Source organism: Myxocyprinus asiaticus, chromosome 23 (assembly GCF_019703515.2).
Source record: "Myxocyprinus asiaticus isolate MX2 ecotype Aquarium Trade chromosome 23, UBuf_Myxa_2, whole genome shotgun sequence".
In the NCBI taxonomy this organism is placed as follows: domain Eukaryota; kingdom Metazoa; phylum Chordata; class Actinopteri; order Cypriniformes; family Catostomidae; genus Myxocyprinus; species Myxocyprinus asiaticus.
Genome location: NC_059366.1, coordinates 31315001 through 31327219, shown reverse-complemented (window position 1 = coordinate 31327219; position 12219 = coordinate 31315001). Strand labels below are relative to the sequence as shown.

Genomic DNA, 12219 nt, shown 5'->3' with positions numbered 1-12219 from the left:
GTGAATTGGAATGCCAACTGAAAGCCAGGCCCCATCACCCAACATCAGTGCTGGATCTCAGTGATGCACTTGTGTCTGAATGGGAACAAATCCCTGCAGCCATGTTACTACATACAGTATAGTGGAAAGCCTTCCCAGAAGAGTGGAAGTTGTTATTGCACCAAAGGGGGAAATTGATGCCTATGGTTTTGAAATTGAAGGTTCATCAAGCACATATGGTGTCCACAAACTTTTGGCCACATAGTGTATAATTTGAAAGATCTGGTTCTCAAGATTTGATATTTTAAAGAGATTTTGACGATCGCAAAGTTACAACAATAAGATTTTATTAAACGTGTCATGAGTGTCAAAATGAAACTGGAAGTTCTGACCTTTATTGTCTTCCAGCCAAACACAATCCTCTGAACTTCGGTATGCTTTTCATTGCAAGAGTCCAATAAATAAAATCCATTCGAGATTTTAGCCCAAAAATGTACAAATATGAAGAAATGTTGATCAATCTGTCTTTGTTCAAGTTTTATTTATTCAACACAAGTTACCGTCCATGTCCATTCTCTGCAAAATCTTGCACTCTGTGTAGTGTTTCAGTAGCAAAACTCCCAAACATGATATTTGGGAGGGTCTTACGAACAAAATGAGCCTTCCCTCAAAATGTTCTGTGCAGTTGTGATTGGGTAGTCATTCAAAATAGCTAAACAGGACACTCACCACAAGTGACGTAAAGATTTGCATCATCCATGTTTGTCTCTGGATAAAGCCGGCCAATGAAAAGCTAGATCATTTTTGACTGATGGGTCGTGTAGCTAATGAAAAGATGAAAACAACGATATGAGGGTTGTATATATCCCTAAGGTTCAGAGTGGAAAACCGTGGACTGTGTTTGTGTAGGTTTTGCACTTTTACGCATGGTGGGCAGTTATAGTGTGTTACTTCCATTCTGTCGACAAAGAACTCTGCTTTTGGACCCACGATCTGATCCACCCTCCTCGGCTTCAGTCACCATCACTGAAGGTTTGGAGAACACATGCTCCCAACTGCATTTTTTCATCAAACCCCCTGTTCAACTGCACATCCAGGGGGCTCAGCCATGCCACTCAAGCCGAGATGAGCCACCCTCCCTGGCTTCACTCACCGTGAATTAGACTGTGGAGCGCAGGCACTCCCAATGCATTGACTTAGTCATTTTTTCACTGCTTTTGCTTTGCCGTTCACCCAGGCCCTTTAGCCTCTGCCTCAAGCCGAGAGGCACCACCCTAATCGGCTTCAGTCACCATCACCGAAGTCCTGGAGGAACCGCTCCTCTCGACTGCAATTTCACTCAAACCCCCTGTTCAACTGCACATACAGGGGGCTCAGGCATGCCATTCAACCCAAGGGGAGCCACCCTCCTCGGCTTCAGTTACCATCACCGAGGGCTTGGAGGAACTGCTCCTCCCAACTGTATTTTTTCATCAAACCCCCTGATCAACTGCATATCCAAGGGGCTCTTTCATGTTATTCAAGCCAAGATGAGCCACCATCCCCAGCTTCGCTCACCGTGAGTTAGATCCCAGAGCACACATGCTCCCAATGCATTGATTTTTCCACTGCTTTCGTTCAATTTGCATTGGGATCAGGTGTGCTCCAGGCTTCACTGACAGTGATCGAAGCCGGAGAGAGCGAGCCTCCCCGGCTTGAGGCAGTGGCTAAAGACCCTGGGTGAACAGAATCAGAATCAGAATCAGAATCAGAATGAGCTTTATTGCCAAGTATGCTTACATATACAAGGAATTTGTCTTGGTGACAGGAGCTTCCAGTACACAACTATACAAAAAACAGCAACAATACTTTTAAAAAATAATTAATATTGAATACAAAATAGATAAATATTGAAAAGAAAAAAGTATATATAGAATACACAACAGACTATATATATATATATATATATATATATATATATATATATATATATATATATATACACACACACACACACACACACACACACACACACATACATACACTTATACATACACACACACACATACATATACACATATACACATACATATACACATATATAAATATATATATATATATATATATATATATATATATATATATATATATATATATATATATACACATACATACATATATACATACACACATACATACATATACATACATACATATACACATACACACATACATATACATGCATATACACATATATGAATATATATACATACATACACACACACACATACATACACATGCGTAGTGCAAGTCTAAATACAAATCAGTTATGTACAGTGCAAGGGAATGTAATGGCAAAAGAGGGAGAATGTGTTGGATAATATAAAAAGACTAAGCTGTGTATTGCACATTAATTATTGCTCAAAGGGGCAGTTTTAACTGTTCATGAGATGGATAGCCTGGGGGAAAAAACTGTTCCTGTGACTGACGGTTCTGGTGCTCAGAGCTCTGAAGCGTCAGCCAGAAGGCAACAGTTCAAAAAGTAGTGGGCAGGGTGAGTGGGGTCCAGAGTGATTTTTCCAGACTTTTTCCTCACTCTGGAAGTGTATAGTTCTTGAAGGGGGCGCATGGGACAACCAATAATCCTCTCAGCAGTCTGAACTGTCCGTTGTAGTCTTCTCATATCTGATTTTGTAGCTGAACCAAACCAGAGAGTTATTGAAGTGCAGAGGACAGACTCAATGACCGCTGAGTAGAACTGTATCAGCAGCGCCTGTGGCAGGTTGAACTTCCTCAGCTGGCGAAGGAAGTACAACCTCTGCTGGGCCTTTTTCACAATGGAGTCAATGTGGGTCTCCCACTTCAGGTCCTGTGAGATGGTAGTGCCCAGGAACCTGAATGACTCCACTGCTGCCACAGTGCTGTTTAGAATGGTGAGGTGGGACAGTGTTGTGGGGTTCCTCCTAAAGTCCACAATCATTTCCACCATTTTGAGCGTGTTCAGCTCAAGGTTGTTTTGACTGCACCAGACAACCAGCTGTATAACCTCCCTTCTGGATAGAGACTCATCGTCATCTTGGATGAGGCCGATGACAGTGGTGTCATCTGCAAACTTCAGGAGCTTGACAGAGGGGTCCTTGGCGATGCAGTCGTTGGTGTAGAGGGAGAAGAATAGTGGGGAGAGCACACATCCCTGGGGGGCACTAGTGCTGAATGTACAGGTGCTGGAAGTGAATTTCCCCTGTCACACAAGCTGCTGCCTGTCTATCAGAAAGCTGGTAATCCACTAACAAATAGACATGGGAACAGAGAGTTGGTGTAATTTAGTCTGGAGAATAGCTGGGATTATGGTGTTGAAAGCCGAACTGAAGTCCACAAAAAGGATCCTGGCATATGTCCCTGGTCTGTCCAGATGTTGCAGAATATGATGCAATCCCATGTTGACTGTATCATCCACAGACCTGTTTGCTCGATAAGCAAATTGAAGGGGATCTAGAAAGGGTCCAGTGACGTCCTTCAGGTGGGCCAACACCAGTCTCTCAAATGGCTTCATGACCACAGACATCAGGGCAACAGGTCTGTAGTCATTAAGTCCTGTGATTTTTGGTTTCTTTGGGATGGGGATGATAGTGGAATGTTTGAAGCAGCATGGGATTTCACACTGCTCCAGTGATCTATTGAAGATCTGTGTGAAGATGGGGGCCAGCTGGTTAGCACAGGATCTAAGACATGCAGGTGAAACGCCATCTGGGCTCTGTGCTTTCCTTATCCTTTGTTTTCGAAAGACGCGGCTCACATCATCTTCACAGATCTTAAGTGCAGGTTGAGTAGCAGGAGGGGGGAAGAGGGGGGTTGCAGGAGATGTTGGTGTTTGTGTGAAGTGAAGGTCAGAGTGGGTGTGGGGTGTGAGATTGGGCCTTTCAAATCTACAGTAAAATATGTTCAGGTCGTTAGCCAGTTGTTGGTCCACCACAGAGTTGGGGGTAGGAGTCCTGTAATTCATAAGTTGTTTCATGCCACTCCACACTGATGCAGGGTCGTTAGCTGAAAACTTGTTTTTCAGTTTCTCAGAGTATCTTCTTTTATCCAATCTGATTCCCTTATTCAGTGTGTTCCTGGCCTGATTGTACAAGACTTTATCCCTACCCCTGTAAGCATCCTCTTTGGCCTGACGAAGCTGCCTGAGTTCTGCTGTAAACCATGGTTTGTCATTGTTAAATGATAAATAAGTCCTAGTAGGAATGCACATATCCTCACAGAAACTGATATATGATGTAACAGTATATGTGAGCTCGTCCAGGTCTGTTGCTGCAGCCTCAAAAACACTCCAATCCGTGCAATCGAAGCAGGCTTGTAGTTCCCACTCTGCTTCATTGGTCCATCTCGTTAGTCCTTACTACAGGTTTAGCAGATTTTAATTTCTGTCTGTAGGTTGGAAGAAGATGAACCAGACAGTGATCAGACAGCCCCAAAGCTGCTCTAGGAACAGAGCGATATGCATCCTTTATTGCTGTGTAGCAAAGATCCAGTATATTTCTGTCTCTGGTTGGGCATGTAATGTGCTGTTTGTATTTGGGCAGTTCACATGTGAGGTTTGCTTGTTAAAATCCCCAAGAATAATAATAACTGAGTCCAGGTATTGTTGTTCCATGTCTGTGATTTGATCAGCCAGCTTTTGCAGCGCTGTGTTCAAACACACATTTGGCGCGATATACACACTCACCAGAATAAACGAGGAAAACTCCCGCTGTGAGTAGAAAGGCTTACAGTTAATAAAGAGCACTTCCAAATTAGGACAGCACATCTTCTTTAATGTTCTTACATCTGAACACCAACTTTCATTGATGTAAAAGCATGTTCCACCGCCTCTCGTTTTCACCCGTTAACTCCGCGATGCCATCCACTCTGAACAGCTGAAAGCCCGGCAGATGTAACGCACTGTCTGGAATGGCTCACTCAGCCAGGTTTCTGTGAAGCACAAGGCAGCAGAGGTTGAAAAGTCCTTGTTTGTGCTCGTCTCCCTCGCCTGCGTCTCATAGCGCATTTAAACAACACAGCCGCACCTCCGAATAAAATCAAACAAAATGTCCGAATATTCAAAATCCGGAAAAAGATTGACTGGTATATGCGCTCCACACCGAGGCAGCCATCCGTGGTGCCATCATGATGTAAAAAAAAAACAGCAGAGCAAAAGCTCTGAAAAATAAGTCAATTTGCATTTGTATGGGGAAAAAATGAACTGAAGCATCTTTATTGTATGTAAAAGTTTATTTCCATTGCAACATTTCAAATTGCAATGTTCTTTTCACATTGTTTATAAAATGCATAAATATAGTATATGGAATGCATTATAATATATTACCAAATAATAATAAAAAATTATATCTTCATGTATATTTTATATTTTATTTTATACTTTGGGTATGTCGTTTTCAAGCTCATGCACAAAAAGAGGCCAGATGTTAAGAGGTTAAACCAATTTTATATTTTGCTTCTTCAAGGTAGCCAACCTAGCCTGGATTACAGTTCTGCACACTCTGAGGCATTTTCCCAACCAACTTTATAAGGTATCCCCTGGGATGCTTTTTAAACAGTATTGAAGGAATTCAGTATACAAGTGCTGGGCACTTGTTGGCTGTTTTTCCTTCATGATACAGTACAACTTACCAATTTAATAAAATAAAAACATTTAAAAAAAAACTTTTTAAGGAAATTCATATGTAAACAATTTATATTGGTCTACAAAACTAATGTCTAGCATTTAAGCATCAGCATTTTGATCAAAAGTTTTTATGATTATGAGAAAGAAATTCAGTCAAGCATGTCTAAACTTTTGACTGAAACTGTATAACAAGACAAACAATGCGCACACACAGTGAGGGCAATATCTTTGAAAAATGCAAGTTTCAACCAACAATGCATCCACTTCTTCTGCTCACTAAACACTTTTACACTGATGAAAATGTAAATGAATTCAGACAGAAGTGTTACATACTGTAATAACTTGACTGTAGAGCAAAAAGGAGAAGAGAGTGAATGGAAAAAGACCCAGAGATGGAAAGAGAGAGTGAGGGCTAAAAGGGGGCGTTTATGAGCCTGTGGTAAACTCTAGTTTGTAGAAAACCAACTTTGTGGGCATGTGTAGGCCTGCATGTCATATTAACTAAACCCTATTTGTATGTGTATGTGTGTGCGTGCGCGTGTGAGTGGGTGTGTGTGTGTGAGAGAGAGAGAGAGAGAGAGAAAGAGAGAGAGAGTTTTTGACTGATTCATGGGCCAAAGTTAGGTTGTGGAAAAACAAAAAATTCTAGCTTTGAGCATAAACTATTTTTAATGTAAATTTTAAGACTGTGAGATTTAAATTTGTCTGTGGAGTGCAAAACGAAACAGGTTACATCTTAACATCTAGTCAATACCTCACAAAAAGTTTATACACACATTTGAGCAATCATTAACGTTAAATGAATATGTTAAATAAGTGAGAAGTGAGTCTATAGGAGGAATCCATCTGCAGGTATGCAGAAAAGCCTCTAGCATAATCAACCCCTGGTCCCCCCACTTTTAGCCCACACCTCAACTGAACTTTGGCTGACATGAAAACACGTGCGTTTCTGGCACATGAGTAGTATAGTATAGCATCGATGTTGACTGGATAGATATGACTAGCACCAGTAAGTCATTACTTTCATACCAATGATAGCCAATAATGATCATAGCATTAAACAGATCAATCTTCAGCTGTATCAAACAGGATCACACCTAACTCAAAGGAACACTAATCTCAACCAGGGTAGGAATGCACCGGTCCGATACTTGGATCAGTATTGGCTTCAATACTGATGTTTTTAGACTGATAGGGTATCGGTCCGATGAGCCCGATCCAAATCCAATACATTGTGTTAGTCAGGGTCATTACTGTCAAGCTCAAAAAATGACATCAAAGACCATTAAAGTCCATATGACACATGCGTTTTATTCAAAGCCCCTTGAAGACATGAGATAGCTTTGTGAATTGCAAAAGGCTGTTTAATAAGTATATATAGTATGCATGCGCAGCACCAGCGTGTTAATGAATGGTGCGGCTCTGTTGACATACATACACAGCACGTGCATGCTGGTGATACGCTCGCTGCTATTTTCAGCTCTCAAAATGGCGAGCAATATGTGAGTGCTACACACAAACAAAATCTCAAATGTAGTGTAGATGCTCAATAGTTCTGCTCTGTTATAACATGCACTGAGAACGGAACCGGAGGAGCATTTCACCAGATTTTGAATAAGAATTGAATTAAACTATTGTGATCCAGCCCACAAACAGACATTTACAGAACTTCCTGGAGTGTTCCGACCTTCAAAATAAAAGCCAGAGGGTTTTAAAGTTAAAGGTGCACAACTGAAATATATTACTATTGTATTATAAAATTCTAAAAGTCAATAATAACAACAATATTAACAATAATAATAATAATAATAATAATAATGTATTATTATTATCATTATTATTTGTTTACAAATTATAATAATATTTATTATCGAGTTGAGTAGTTAAAAATAAAGATTTTCTAAATAGGCTACACGTTTACAATATATTGAAATAAAGTGTAGTTAAAGGTTTGTGTTTCTTTGCACATAAAAGAGTGCCACACCCGATGTTGTCTTGATGGTCTGGCATAGGGCTTGTCCACTGATCCCCAGGTCCCTCAACAGCCTTACAGTGGATGTTGCCACAAAGCCCTGACACCCTACCTCCACTGCCAGCTCTGTGTATCGCAACTTCTTCCTCTCAAAGGCTTCTTGCACGGCATCCTCTCAAGGGACTGTGAGCTCCACGAAGTAGACTGTGTGAAGAGAGTTGGACCACAGCACCAGATCTGGCCTCAAGTTAGTAATGGCTATTTCTGATGGGAATGTTAGCCCACATCCACTAGCATTTGCCAGTCCAGGGCTGCCACGAGCTGTCCAACCCTGTCCTTGGTGGGATTTTCCACTGTTTTTGTTCCCCTTCCCGTACAAATGCTACTGGCTGAGCTGGATTGGTTCTCCTGGTCGGCAAGGCATTGATGGCTGTTCTCTTGGTTTCTAGAATCACTGCCAAGCACTTGAGGACTTGGTTGTGTCTCCAGGTGTACCGTCCTTGAGAGAGGCTCACTTTGCACCCAGTAAGGATGTGCTTTAATGTTACTGGGGATGAACAAAGGGGGCATGATGGATCTTCACCCTAACATTGGTTGAGATTTTGAGGGGTAGGAAGGACATCGTAGGTTGCACGAATGAGGAAATTTATCCTGCTTGTCTCCATCTCCCACAAGTCCTTCCAGCTGATCTTCCCTTTTTCCACACTCTCCCATTTCATCCACTGGCCCTGTTTGGCTTGCGACATAGCCTTGGCACACCTTACTGACTCCTCCTGTCTGTGGACTTCAGCCACGACCAACTTCCTCCACTCTAGTGAGGATGCCTTGTTCCAGCGATGTCGTCTTTCACTAAGCCCAAAGCCTCCTCTTCCCTGTTGGACTTGGCCCACAATGCCGCCATGGCGGAGAGCAGATACTGCCTGCTGTGCCACGTTCTTGGCAGTCCAATTCCTTCCTGTTGTTAGACAGAATGCTAGCCTTAATCATCATTTACTTTCACTGCATGTTTTTTTCCCCCTCCATATTCTGAAAGGGAATGGTGGCTGAGATTGTCACTCCCTAACATTCTTTCTAACGTCTTTTGGGTTCCACAGAAAGCATAAAGTTTTACGGGGTTGGAAGAACATCTTCGAAACTTGTTCCGGTGCCAGTGTGTTGTGGACAGATTTAAAAACAGTATTTTTATGGAGTCTGTTGCTGATTCTTTATAGTGGGGTGTCTGACAGACAACGGACTGCATTAATATTCTGTTGCAGAAGAAAAAAACAGTTGGATGCTGTGAACTATGTGTGGCGCACCCAGCATAATATTAGTTATGCAGTTCTGATGCGACTCCAAGCACTCCAGTTAATTGAAGCGAATCATTCTGCACCCGGCATGCAGATAAGCATTGTGTGCCCTATGTTGGACCGTCTCTTTTTATATACCTCCAATATATATTTTGTGCATTTATCTGTTCTCCTATTGTATGGCTGCACTTAGAGTCCATATCCCTAAGAAACACATCCACTAACATGTTCAGTTGTGATATTATATGAATTTTTGCCCCAGTTCTTGCAGAATAACAAAATGTGCAAATAATCGTAAAACCAGTTAACCACAATTTTTTTCTCAGATGGTAATCTAACTGTCAGAAACTCACCACGGCATCCCTTGCTTATCCCTTAAATACTTTTGATGCTAGTTTCACTGACTGAGAAAGAAAAACATAACAGAAACTGTTGGATTCCTAGAGGCAGTTCCCATATACAGTAAGAAACAAGCTTAAACACACACACACACACACAAACACAGAGGAACACAGTACTGTTTTGAACTGCAAGTTTCACTACATACCATCTGTCCCAAAAGCCTCGGGCTCTACACACATTTAGGAGACTGAAACTTAGCAAAAAACACCCAGAATAAAGGCAGAGTATCAGTAATTAGCAGTTATGTGATCTGTAGCTGCAGAAACAATAAAATTGTGACCATGTATATCCGCAGTATATCTCCACTTAACATCATACAAAACTTGTGAGTTTAAATGAAAATGTTACACTTTTTTATGTTTACACATTAATTGTCCATGTCAATGTTTGGCCTTTAAAGTGTGACACTAGTGTCACAACATAAAAACATTATGTAATGTAACATAATATGACCTCTATAATCTATACAACCCATTGTAAGTCCTGTACTCACTTTAGTCTTATGCCCAGACCCTCCAAATTCTTAAGAAACTTGGCATGAAAATGTCCTGGTCATATTTAACCCTAAAATTATATTTAAGAAATTTTATTTTGCATAAACGAAATGAAGCCTACATTTAAAATCATTGAGATTTTTGCATTGTGACACTATTTTCAGGACACTCAAGCATGTTACCCCAAATTCTCATTACTGTAATACATCCGGACATTTTACTTTTACTATTCCCATTGTTTTCAGTGATGATTCTCATTTACGTTACACAGTCATTTTGTGCTGTGTTACAGTAAAAAATAAAAAAAGGGATGCTGTTGCGCAATGATTTTTAAAATTAAAATCAGCAGAAATTACAGACATGGCCAAGTTAGTGCAACTATGATGTAACTATGGGGTGTTGAATGTGTGTAACTGTCATGAAAATAATGTCACAATGTAAAAAATGGCCCTTTATGGCCCATAAAATAGGCTTTATTTGAACTCTTTTGATTTTGAAATAGGACCAGCATGTTTTGTTGACAGGTTCCATGACAATCACCAACCAGTTTTACCCCGGATAGTTCTGTTTTTGAAACTCCTTTCTCACATGCCCTGACTTATCGTCATTATAAAGAATTACTTATTTAAATACATCAACAGCATTTGAATTTAAAATGTAGCTGATGTGACATTTCAAGTATTGTGACATGCTACACTGTCTCTACATCTATTTTTAACAACATTTTTCTGCTTATTGTGTAATTAATAAACATTAAAAATGGTGAAAAACAGACGTCACAAACGGTTACCAATTACAGGATCTAAAATATACACTTTCCCTTCTATGCATATACACCTATAATTTTTAACCAAATATCTTGATGTTTTTTGACAACTACACAGTTGTTCAATGGATGGACAAATGTTTATCTGTGTCAGCACACAATGAAACGAAACATTTTTGGGAAAGGAGAACTAATGCACTTGGGCTAAACATGAAGGTTACGAGAAGACATTCACCACTTCTGCTGAAGACAAGCACATTGCCAAATGAGAATGTATGCCTGTTTGGCCTGTTTACTAAGCTGCTGGCCCAAGAGTTTTACAACTCCTATGCTGCACAGCTGTCCTAGTGACTATGTCTCTGCAGCAGTGTATGGTTAGCTTGCTGATACCAGCTTAAAGGGCAGTGTGCTTCTGTGTGTAGACATGGAAATTGTGTTCAGACCACAGAAGATGCTGAAGCCACCGAGCAAGATGTTTCAGCCAGTCTTAGCTGCCACCAACCTACAAACACCCTGAGAGGTGATCATTCAAACTCAGTGTCCAAGCAGTCTTGACTGACTTTGCATTAAGCCCCAACTTCCTGTGCTTAACCACTGAATGTGCATCAGCTTTGTTATGTCTAGGGCTGCAGTCAAAGGCCTGAACAGCAAGCAATGCACAACGGACTTGTGAGTGTAAGTGTGAAACCACATAGTTAAGATGATCACACTCATAATCTCACTGTATTTCTGCACAAAACAGAACAGAAAAGGGAGACAAAACAAAGCAACATAATACAACAGAATACAATACAACAGAACAAAACAGAAGAACACAATACAACAGAACTGAATAAAACAAGCCAAAGAACACTATGCAACAGAACAGACAAAAAAAAAAAAAACTTCCAACAGGACACAACGCAATACAACAGGTTAAAATGAACCAAAGGAAACCAGCACAATGCACAGGAACATACAGTAAGATAAAAGAAAATAGGCTGCAACAGAACAGGACACAATACAGAGAACACAGTAAGAACTCTATCTGCTGTGCTTGCACACAGGGCCATATCCACAAAAGACACTGAGGTGGACACATTCTCCCCAATATTCATATTAATGGTTTATCAATATGGGTTTTTCAATGACTGATTCTTCAACTTTTACATTTGCTATCTTCCAATCTTGAATAATTGGGTACATAACAATAGCATCAAACAGATAATCCCTATTCTGCCAACTCCTTGGTTACAAACACCATTTTAAGTAGTGTTTGCAATGTGCTTAGTTTACTGACAGTTTATGGCCCTACACTATGAAAGTTAAATGAGTTGTCTTCCATATGAACCTTAGTGTATATCAGTTATGCACAAACATAAAACAATATTGAGGTGTGTACAGTAGTTTAAAGGGATAGTTCACCCAAAAATGAAAATTCTTTCATCATTTAATCACCCTCATGCCATCCCAGATGTGTATGACTTTCTTTCTTCTGCAGAACACAATGATTTTTAGAAGAATATTTCAGCTCTGTAGGTCCATACAATGCAAGTGAATGGGTGCCAAAATGTTGACTCTCCAAAAAGCACAAAGGCATCATAAAAGTAATCCATATGACTCCAGTGTTTTGATCCCTATCTTCAGAAGATATATGATAGGTGTGGGTTAGAAACATCCTTTTTTGCTAGAAATTC

At 40.4% G+C, this 12219-nt stretch overlaps 1 protein-coding gene across 3 annotated transcripts in view; it reads right to left on the bottom strand.

The window, feature by feature from the left end:
- Nucleotides 1–12219, bottom strand: part of LOC127414034 (protein kinase C eta type-like) — a 41098-nt gene that overhangs the window by 26945 nt on the left and 1934 nt on the right. The window lies entirely within an intron of this gene.